The following is a 12,516-nucleotide window of genomic DNA, read 5'->3' on the forward strand; positions in this document are numbered from 1 at the left end:
TGAACTCTACCCTTCCACTTGCTTCTTTCACAAGTGCCATTCACAACCCCCACTCCACCCCAATGTTCATTTCCAACTCAGAGGAGCCAGACGTTTCCATCAGAATCACTACTGTTTTTCAGAGTGTGTGCCCCCTTTGCCAGGGTTCACACAGGACTGTGATTGTAGGAAGAGCATCAGGAAGGGAAAGAGAAAGCTGTAGGGGCTAGAAGGAGCGAGATGAAGAAGTGAGAGGATGAGAGCACGGGGGATGAGAGGAGAACAGGCACGAGAGGGGGCTCGGGGCTGCCAGCAGAGGAGAGAGGGCCTTAGAAAGCGCCATGGCCGACAGAGGGGCAGAGTGACCAGATGGTTGGATCACTGGATATTAAGCAAGGAGATTACTTGTAGGGGGAGGGGCTGGCAAAGACTTCGTGTTGCTCAGTAACCAGAGAACAATAACCTGGAAGCTATTTAGCCTACATTCCACTGGAAACAAGGGCTACCATCCAGTATGGCTCTGCGAACGCACTCTGAGAGGGCTGGCTTACCCACCAGCGCGGGCTCTTTGACAGCTCCAGTGGCATTCTCCGTTTATAAACACAGGGAGTTGGGCTGTTACCTTAAGCGATCTAATGGATCTGAGAAACAACAAAAAGGGAATGAAAGGAAAAATCGGAGGTTTAGCCTTACAACTCCCATGCTTTTAATTTGCATGCATTTTCCTATCCTCCAGAGGAACTGCCTAAGTAATGGATGGGTTACCCTCTGCCTGGTCTGTAAATCACTGATGCAGCTGCTGCGGCTTATTTGTTTATTTGTCTGGTTTTAATTATTTTTTAAAGACATTGGTAAGCGATCTAAGGAGTAAGAGGACATACTTGTTTCCTCTTCTTTGCTCTTGGCCTTTCTCAAGTCTACGATTTTTTCTGTCTGTCCCCATCCAAGGCAGCTGCTTTCCGTTGCCCAGTTGATTCTGCATTTTAATGAAAAGGGTGATCCTCTTCCCATTCAGTTAGGATAATTTTTGCCCAGGCAAATCATGATAATTAAATTCAATTTAAAAGCGAGAACCTACCTGCAACCATATGTTAAACCTGCCTTTGGATAAGGAAGTTGGTATTTTCACTTTGTGTCAAATGCAAAGGTGTGTAACTATAAGACGTTTTCAATGGAGATAGTTAAAGAAATTTGCCTCTTTTTAAAAATGATTAATTACAATTCACCTGTGTCTGAAAGGAAGTTACTTGATTCTCACAAAAACATTTTCATTAAACAGAATCTATCAGTGAGCAGGCTTCTAGCAAGTGGATTTGGTATTGACACAAAGAAAGTAATAGAGATGAGAAAAAAATAAGGTGTTTTCAGTGAGTATTTGACATGAGACTGAACCGCGGAGGCTTCTTTAGAGAAGAGGTGTCTTTGTTTGGCCCCCAGCACCCTTCCTGCTCCTTTCTCCTCTGCCAGGGGTGGCCTTCCTAGACTTAAGCCAATCAGCGTCTTCCATTCCCCTGATCATAGTGATGTGTTTCAGAATCAGAGTCAAAGAGAAGTTTGCTAGAACTTTCTCCTTTCTCAAAGGAGAAAATTCTTCTCTCTTCTTCAGGAGCTCCATGAAGAGACTTTCTTTTCCCGGAATGTGGGGTTTGAAGATGTAAGTTCTAGAACAGCTGCAGCCATTTTACAATCCAGAAGGTAGATCTAGAGTGGCTGTGATCACTTTGGTGACATCGTTTGAGACATTAGATCAAGCTAGTGCTACCTCTGGATTTTTCAGCCACATGTACTCACCTTCAGGGCTTAAGCTAATTTGGGTTTTCTGTCACTTGCAACCACAAGAACCCTGGCTGTGTGGAGGCAAGGTCGGGCGACCCCCAGCGTGGGACTTGGCAGAAGGATGCCAAAGCTTGCATTGCTGCCACAGTGCATGAAGGCAGGGGTTCCCAGGCCTGGCTGCGTCACCTCAACCATCTCAAAACTTGGTAAAGGTGTATGTACACACTTAAAGATCAATGACTTTAGAAAATCAGTTTTTTGAAAAAAATAAGTGTTTTGAGAAAGGGAACAGAGATAAACATAACTAATGAGCTATATCTAAGAGAGAAGGAAGTGTTACAAGATGAAGGCAAATAAAGAAGGCAAATCTGATTCTCTTAGTTGACTATTAATATTATTTATTTAGAGTCCTCTAAAAACAAAGTACTCAATAGAATTGATTACAAAGCTATATAAGACAAAACCTATCCACTCCAGGAATTTTCTTTAATCTGATAAGGAAGCTATACGTGTATGCTTCTAAGTCCACTGCCACTCACAAGGCAAGTGCTGAGAAATACTTTCTATAGTCTTTAACAGCTTACTAAGCATATTCACACTCATCATATCATTTGATTCTCACAACAACCCTTTGAGATAGGCAGTTGCACTTCCCCATTTGGCATAAGATAAAGAAACTGAGACTAAAAGTGTGTGAAGATAAATATAAATGAATGTCACTGCGGCATTATTTAAAAGCAGAGAAAATAAAAAACTGCTTAAATATCAATAGAGACGTGGCCAAATACATTTCGTACCTCCATAAAAGGGAATGGTAGGCAGCTGTTAAAATAATGGGGTGAAATTCCTGTTCTGGGTAAGATGGAGTAGGCACACACATTCCACCCTGTCTCCTGCTGAATTAGCATTGCCAGATTTATTATGAAATTTCAAAAAAGAAAATAAATAAATTAATTAATTAAAATAAAAATACATGATGTCAGTTCGATGTAATTTTCAGGTAAACAATGAATAATTTTTCATGTATGTCCTGCAATATTTAAAATAAATGTATACTAAAAAGTTATACAGGGTCTTGTATTTTTACCTGGCAACCCTATACTGAATGCAACTGAAACCCTAGACAAAACGCCTGGGGAAGTTATCTGAAGACGGAAAAGGACATGGTAGCAGGTAGATTGAGGAAGGAGAACTCAAAATGCCTTCTTTATTTGCCCTCGTCTTCTAACACTTCCTTCTCTCTTAGATGTGGCTCATTAGACATGCTTATCTTAGTTCTCTTTCTCAAATAATTTATTCTTTTCAAAAGACTGATTTTCTAAATGAACAATTTGGTGGTGAATTTGCCAAGTTGCTTGTTTTGTTTTTACTTCTCTTTCCTCATCTCCAAGCCTGGACTGAAAAGCAACCCAAACCCCATAGCTGTAGAGGGCAAGAGCTCCAAGAGAAGCCCCCTCTTTCTGGTCGGAGGAGTGAGAAATGGGGCCCTGTATGGGACAGAGAGAATGGGAGAGACATCCTGCTTCTCTTCCTCCCTCCCTCCCTCCCTTCCTTCCTTTCCTTTTCTTCTTTATATCCTTCCTTCCTTCTTTCCTTCCTACCCTTCCTCCCCTTCTCTCTCCCTCCTTCCTTTTTTCTTTCCGAACCAAGACCCCAAGCAAGCCACGGTGCCAAAGCTGCAAAGCAGCTGGGTCAAGACTGTACAGTGACTATGAAACTGAGGAGGGAAACCCCTGCCCTCTGGCAATAGACACTGTGATCTGAATAACATGGGGGAACCCCATTTTATACATGTACTCATCACTTCAATGTGGAAGCAGACCCAGCTGTAGGAAGTATATGGCCAAGTGGGGATACCAAATTCCCTGCTTTTTAGCCAAAGGACCAGAAAGAGATACTCTTGATGGCAGAGGGTGTTGGGGAGATAAAAGAGAGGAAGCAGCTCAAAAAAGAATCCTATATAGCTGTGATGAAATTCTGGGCCCACCCTTGACATGTGCATGCATGGGGATGTTGCTAAATAGTATACTGAAGCTTGAGGAGTGAACTATGGGATGGAACATCACCCAGGTTCCAGGTTGCCTACTGGGTGGCACACACACAGAAAAGACTCAAATAGCATTGCAAAGGTTTTGAAAAGTGAGCTGAATTGGAAACACAGTCCACAAAAAGCAGCTAGGAACTTGCAGCCTAAACATAACGGGTTTGAACGCCTAATGTGGTAGCCAGCCTCCAAGGTGGCCCCCAACACTCCCACATGCTGGTGCTTACACCCTTCCCTCCCACACTGTACCAAGGTCAGTCTGCATGACCACTGGAATGTGGCAGAAGTGATTGCCTGTCTCTTTCAAGGTTACAAAAACTGTGGCTTTGGTCTTGGGGTCACTCTCTCTTGATCACTCCATCCAGGGGAAGCCACATCATGAGCAACCCAATGGAGAAGCCTACATGGCCAGGAGCTGAGTCTCCTGTCAACATCCATGTAAGCAATGGATTCTCAAGATCCAGTCAAGCCTCCGATGACTGCAGCCCATGCTAACACCTTGGCCAACATGTTAACGCTTCGACCGCAGCATCGTGAGAGATCCTAAGCCAGAACCACTGAGCTAAGTCACCCTTAGATTTCTGTCCCTCAGAAACTTCAAGACAATGTTTACTGTGTTAAGCTACTGGGTTTCGCATAATTTGTTATGCAGCAGCACATAACTAGTATGCCTACCAAAACAAGCAAGCAAAAAGCAACATTCTCCATAGGATTCAAGTAAGACCCAGAGTCTTAGAACAATCAAAATGTCAGTGACGTGATCCAAATTACTTGAAAAAAGAAGAACTGAGAAAAATCTCAACAATTTGCAACGGAGGTACAATCAACAATAAGAGACAAACAGCCCAATTTCAAAGAGCTGGCAAGGATGCTCGGTTTACACCTATTTCAATTTTTATGTAACTACTGAAAATTGTATTTTTGTTTTATATTCCAAATGTTCATTGCTGGTATATAGAAATGTAATTAATGTTGACCTTGTATCCTATAGTCTTGCTAAATTCATGTATTAGCTCTAGGAGCTTTTTAGCAGATTTCTTAAGATTTTCTATATAGACATAATTATGCCAAATAAAAATCCAATCTCCAAATATTACATCCTATATGGTTCCGTTTATATGACAGTCTGAAAAGGGCTGGAGATTAGGGGTGGGCAGAAGGTTTAACTACAAAGAGGTAGCACAAGGGAATTTTTGGAGTCATATAAATATTCTCCATTCTGAAAATGTGTTGATTTACATATGCAATATTTATGTATATATTTGTATATACACATAAATCTATATTCATGCTGTGTGCCAAAAAATTCAATGTGTGTAATTTTTTAAAAATTTTAAGGTAATAAAACTATAAAAATGAGAGGAGATGTCTGTAATATATATTGTTTACTACAAAAAGTCACAAAAGTTGTTATATAGTATGAATTCATTATTATAGGAAAAGCGTTTGTGTGAATGTGTATGTATGCCTATGTGTTTGTGGGTATGTATCATTTCCACATAGAAATATCTTTAAGGATCCAAAGAGAATTCTTAAAAGAAGTAGAATCAGGGAGGAGTGGAAAATCTTACTTGAATTGAATAAATTTTTTATTTTGTTTGTTACAACAAACTTGTCTAAAATTTGTAACATCACTTAAACTTTGTGTGATGAGGGAAACTGAAGTCCTGATACATTGTCTTGTCCAAGGCCATACAGTGACAGAATCAAAAGGATTCTAACATCATATGCCTAATGTTCTTTTCAGCAAATCGGAGGCAATGAATTCTAAAGAAAGTCAGAAAGGGGAGAGTGGGTAGTCCGGAAAGGTTTTATGGAGGAAGAGGCATTTGGAGTCACACCTTAAAGGACTAGAACAATTTTAAAGGTGGAGATGATGGGAGAACATTCTTGGTGAAAAGGATGTCTTGAGCACAAGAGCAGGGGCAGGAGAAAACGCAGCCTGTTCAAACTAGTCCAGATTAATTAGATCAATTATATAGCTATACACATGGCATTCGTACAAAATGATGCATAGATGTCACAGGGCATGAGAACTTTGAAAATATCCTATGGGGTTTGATAATTAGGAATAGATTAACAGGCTTCAGAAGAACTTCAGGGGATGTAGAGGGGAAAGAAGCCAGGGTACAGGAGGTTAAAGAACAAGTAAATGATGTGTAAATAAGACGCAGGGATATGTTTGGAATGAGAAAGAAAATTACAGGAAAGTAATTTAAAGGGAAAAGAGTATCACTGAAAGAATTTAAAGGAGGGTAAGTTTTATGAAAATAGACAATGAGCATGTTTCAGATAAAAGGGAATATGGGCAAGTGGAAAAGGAAAGAAAAACATCAAAGAGGCAGCACTGATGAAACAATGGCCAATAAGAAAGCGAAGGCGGAGAAGAGGGTATTAGCCTTGCCTTTGAGGCTTGTTTCATTGATTTCATTGATTGTTTCATTGATGAAACAAGGGCCAATAAGAAGTGAGGGTAGAGATGGTGACTTTGAGACTGTGATCAAGTACGAAAAGGGAATTTTGGAGGTAACAAAGAGAAAATGTAGGAGATGACATGGCAGTTTGCATTTTCCTCAAGGGACTGCAACAGTATCTACCACCCCACGTGCTCTTCCTGCAATTTGATTTTTGACATTTCTCTCTGGGAAAGGTAGGGACCATGGCCTTCCCCCCTTGAATATGTGTGAAATTGGTGACTATTTCAACCAATATGGTGCAGCAGATATGAAAGCCATGCTAGAGGCTAGCACATAAAAGAAATGCAGCTTCTACCATGCTCACTGGAACACTCACACTCAAAGCCTTGACCCACCACTATTTAATAAGTCCAAAGACTTTGAGTCCACCATCCTATGAAAAAGCCAACCCATGTGGAGAAGCCACGTGCAGGTGCCAGTTAGCAGAACTTGTGTTTGTTCCTCCTATCTCGTCCACCAGACATGTGAGCACATGAGTCTGCCAACAATGCCAGGTGCCTCATCTTCCCAGCTAAGACCCTCAGATGTAATGGAACAGAGGGAAATCATACTCACTGTGCCCTTCCCAAATGCCTGACTCACAAATAATAAAATAGATGCTGTTTTACACCACTAACTTTGGAGTTGAGTGTTGTGCAGCAAAAATCAGAAGATGAGCTCAATTTATTGGAAAACCATTGTTCCATGTTTCATGGGTTATGATGCAGGTCGAAGGGGGATAATGAAAGATGAATTCTGGCCTCAAGAAGTTTATAGTCAGAAGGCAAAATAAGACATGTACATGACCATCCAACAGGGTGGAAAGTTGGTAGTGCTGCTAGTGACGATTCTCTGCTACTGAGAGTAAGGAAGCTCAGGGTGGGACTAGGGTTTGGATGAGTTAAAGTACTGGAATAAACTATGATAGTGAATGTTCTAGGAAGGCAGCAAGACATGACTAAAAAGATTGTCCATAGCAATAAGGACCTAGCTGGGTTTAATAGCACGAGATTGAAAAGAGCCATGTCAGCTCCATTGGATCATATCCTCTAGCAATGTGCAAGAGTTTAGTGGAAAAAGTTGGAGAGTCAACAGTGGGAAAGATCTGAGTTTTATCTAGCATTACAATTACTTGCACATTCCTTAATTCATTTTGCAAACATTTATTTAACTCCTACTATATGCCAGGTATTATGCACAATAGAATGAAATAGGGAATGTATAACTGAATATAAAAATATACTGAAATATGAGGACTTTGAGAAGTTTTCTTCAATGGAAATGAGATAGACCTGCCTTTTAGTAATAGCATTAAAATGAGCATGAATATCACAATTAAAAGGAAGTAAGCCTCAGATAAATTAAGGCCCTCTGTACTCTTGAGATTCTATAATTAGCTAAGGCCTGCCTGAAGTTTAGTCAAATTAAATTTTACCTTCCTTTTGGTTCTGACTTACTTTCTTCTGAGCTGCTTAACACCTAGTTAGTTTGAGGACGGACAACGGCTGGCTGTGATTTTTGAGAATAGGTAGTGAATTCACAAAACTGTATTTCAAAGTTTGGCTGGATTTCTTTGCAAGATAGCTTATGTTTACCCCAGCTAAAGACTGATGTCTCGCATGTTTAGGGTTTTAAAAAAATCTTGTGGTGCTTTAAAACTAAGGAGAACTATCCTGACATTATCCTTCTCATCAGTTTTTTAAAATAATCTCAGCTGTTCTGGAATGCTTTTTCCAAATCTTCCCGGTATATGATAGTGACCTTTGTTCCACACTATGTTGTATGAACTAAATACAAGTGATGCTCTCTAGCCATGGGTCTATGAGTTGTTTTAAAACAGGATGCAAGAGTCCGTCAGCATTTTTTAGTAATAAAAATTAGACTTGTGACTTATACTTGGTTTTGGCCGAGGGAGGCAGGTTTGACAGCTAAGTCTGATCACATGACTGCAATGTGCCTATATGGCCAGCTGACTGTAAGGGACCTGGACCAGGAACAGTTTCTGGGCTTCCTGGTAATGAGATGCTTTGCACACACAATTGCGGTGGCTTGAGACCTTGAGACAAAGCATGTCTTGTTCAAACCAGCAATGGAAGGGCAAAGAAGCCTGAATATGAAATATCCAGATACTTTAAATACATATCCTATTCCCAATATTGTTGTCCTGTATCCTTTGCTTGTAATAAAACTGTTCCATGAGTATAAATAATTCGAGTCCTGTGAGTTGTTTCAGCAATCACTAATGGAATACTTAAAGTAATTGATATAATTAATGCACAGAACATGGAGGATAGGAAGGCACAAAGAAGATCTCTGAGGGGAAAACTTATTTATTTATTTATTTATTCAGCCTTTACTGAGTGTTACTGGTCTCAAAAAATCTCGCTAGGCAATCGGCAGACAAAAATAACTCAGGCATGACCCTTGATCATAAGATGTTCCCACTGTGAAGAAAAATATAGACATGCAAACAAAAGGTCACAACCAATTATAATAATAACTTCTGAAAGAGGGTTGTGTAAAAGCAACGAGAGAGAGTAAATCTTTTTGAGGTAATTTGTTAGGGCGTTGTTTTTAAGCTTAGTCATAAGAGACAGGCATGAGTTATCAAGAAGTAAAGAAGAGAAAGGCAAAAGAGAAATATATTCAAAGAAATAGAAGTGTTATATTGTTTATAAATTTTAATCAATAGGGAGCTATTTAAACAAATTATGGTAAGACTTGTGCAACTGAATACTATATAGTCACTAAAAAGATTAAGAACATTCTCTAAATACTAATGAAGAAAAATATCTACCACAATGTAGTATATATCTCTACACTTTTCATCCTAGAGGAAGACTATCTCCAAGAAACATGACTTGGTCATAAAGACTACGTACTCTTGGACATGGTCAATGAGACAGAAGCAATATAGGCAGAAACATGGGTGGGCAACTTTCCAAAACAGATTAAAAACATGAAGCCACAGATTTAAAATGCTTATGACTACCAAACAGAATAAATATAAAGAAATCCATACTCAGGCACATAACAATGAAATTGATAGAAAAAACAAAAACAAAGAAAACTCATTAATGAGACAGATAAGACTATCTTCAAAGGGGAAACAATTTGACTGACAAATGACTTCTCCACAGAGATCACAGGAGCCAGAAGATAATAGATTTATATCTTCTGAGTGTTGAAGGAAATAAACAGCAACCAAAAATGCTATAGTTAGAAAAATTATCCTTCAAGAAACGGGAACACTCTTACACTGCTGGTGGGACTGCAAATTGGTGCAACCTCTGTGGAAAGCAATATGGAGATACCTCAGAGATTTAAAAATAGAAATACCATTCAATCCAGCAATAGCACTATTAGGTATCTACCCAAAAAAGCAAAAGACATTCTATAATAAAGACATCTGCACCCAAATGTTCATGGCAGCACAATTCACTATAGCAAGGATGTGGAAACAACCCAAGTGCTCGTCAATTAATGAGTGGATTATTAAAATTTGGTATATGTATACAATGGAATATTACTCAATTATAAGAAATGACAGTGTTCTAGCACCTCTTATAATTTCCTGGATTGAGCTTGAGCCCATTATCCACAGTGAGGTATCACAAGATCGGAGGAATAGCCTCCACATGTTCTCGCCGTCAAATTGGTACTAACTGATCAACACTATGGTGTTCACATGGTAGTAATATTCTCCAGGGTTTAGGGGGTTGGGGGGGGGTAAACTCACAACTAATGGACACAGTGTGCATTGTAGAGGGGAAGGGCATTGCCTCTAACCCTCGCTTGGGTGAGGCAAAGACATAAAATGTAACCAAAACTTTTGTACCCCCATAATATCCTGAAATTAAAAAAAAGAATTCAGATGCAATAGACTAATAACCACTCAGAAAGAGTAAAATGCAACCAAGCTAATAGAAGGGAAAAGGCAGAATGATAAAAAACTATTCAACACAAAAGAAGGCAAGAAAAGAAAGAAAAAGGAATACAGGAAAGAAGAAACAAATGGAAAAAAAAAGTGGTAAAATTCAATAATAAAACCAAATATATACTGATAATTAGATTAAATGTCAACGGCTAAAATGTTTTAATTTTTTCAAAGATGGATGTTTTTAGGCTGGATTAAAAAATACCAGCTGTATACTACTTACAACTAACGCACCTAAAATACAAGGTATGTCCAAAAATATGATTCTCATTTCCCAGTATGCATGCCCTGTTGTAGTACCCTCTTCCTGACTCCTTGAATCTGGGCTGGATTTGTGATATTCTTTGGACCAATAAAATGTAGTGTAAGTGACACTTTGTTACTTTCAAAAGTAGATGAAAAGAAGTCTTACATCATCCACCTTAATTTCTTGGAAAATGAGCTCTGAGGAAATATAGTAACCATGTAAGAAGTTTAAAAACTCTAAAACCGCCATGCTTTCAGAAATATAGATCGAAAGGAACAGTACCGCAGTAATATACCCCAGAAACTTCATCTGTACCTGAACATAATTCAGATGACAAGATCCAGGGCTTTAAGTCTGAGCCTGATGCCACAATAGAGACTATGGAGACTATAGGGGCGTTGGTGGAGAAGTGAGTGTATTTTGCATTTGGGAGGGATAGGAGCCATTGCAGGACATGGAGAAAATTTTAATAACCAGTTTTCAAATATCCTTCTACTACATCATGCCTCCCAATATTTACATTCCTGTGTAGCATCCTCCCCCTTAAATATAAGCCAGCCCTCTCACTCTGGACTAACAGAATATGGCAAAGTGGCACAACACGACTTCCACAGTAAGATCATAAGAAGTCTGCAGTTTCTGCCTTGGTCTCTTGGAAAATGCAGTCTGGGGGAAGCCAGCTACCATAAAAAATATCCAGCCACTCTGAGCCTGTCATGCTATGAGGAAGCCTGAGTTAGCCATATGGAGAGGCCCTGTGGAAAAACAGAAATCAATGGTCATCCCTCAGCTGCTTCAGCCATTCCAGCTGAGATGTCAAACAAATGAGGGGAAAAGATATTTTGGACATCCAGCCAAATAAAGTCTCCAGATGACATCAGCATCAGTTAACTTGTGACTACAACTGCCTTAGGGATCTCCACTCCCAAATGAGAACTACTAAGCTACCAAGTCAACCCACAGAACTATGATGTAAATAATACATAGTTTTTTTAAGCTGCTAAGTTTTTGAGTGGTATGTTATGATCAGTAGACAACTGAAACAGGATTAAAAGTTTTTAAATAAATAGATGCAAATTAAATTTACTACATACCCAGCAGCTGAAAGAAAATTGGTATAATGATAATAACAGCAGGCAAAACTTAAAAAGACAAAGTGGAAATTTTCAAATGATAAAAGATTTAATTCACTAATGAGATAAAAATTTTAAATGTGTATACACCTGATAAAATCATCAAATATATATAAAGCCAAAGGTAATAGAACTCTAAGGAGAAATAGACAAATTCACGATCATATTGGAAGATTATAACAACCCCTCTCATTAATTTGTAGATTAAGCAAAAGCAAATTTTAAGCAAAAGGAACAAATCTGAAGATATCACATTACCAGACTTCAAACCATACTACAAGGCTATAGTAACCAAAAAAGAATGATACTGGCACAAAACAAGAGATATAGACCAATGGAACAGAACAGAAAACCCAGACACAAAACCATCCACATGCAACCAACTCATCTTTGACAAAGCAGACAACGATATGCACTGGGGAAAAGAATCCCTATTCAATAAATGGTGCTGGGACAACTGGATAGCCACATGCAGAAAAATGAAACAGGATCCAAATCTTTCACTGTTCACAAAAATTAATTCAAGATTTCAAGATGGACAACATACTTAAATCTAAGACATGAAACCATAAGAACTCTAAAAGAAAATGTTGGAAAAACTCTTCTAGATATCAGCCTAGGCAAAGAATTTATGAAGAAGACCCCAAGAGTAATCATAACAACAAAAAAATTAATAAATAGGACTTGATTAAGTTAAAAAGCTTCTGCAAAGCCAAGGAAATAATCAAGAGAGCAAATAGACAACTGACAGAATGGAAGAAAATATATGCAGGCTACAGATCCAATAAAGGGCTAATAACCAGAATCTACAAAGAACTCAAGCAAATTAGCAAGAAAAAAATCAAACAATCCCATTAAAAAGTGGGCAAAAGACATTAGCAGAGTTTTTCAAAAGAAGATAGACAAATATCCAATATATACATGAAAAAATGTTCAATGTCACT

Source organism: Eulemur rufifrons, chromosome 16 (genome assembly GCF_041146395.1).
Source record: "Eulemur rufifrons isolate Redbay chromosome 16, OSU_ERuf_1, whole genome shotgun sequence".
NCBI classification, from domain to species: domain Eukaryota; kingdom Metazoa; phylum Chordata; class Mammalia; order Primates; family Lemuridae; genus Eulemur; species Eulemur rufifrons.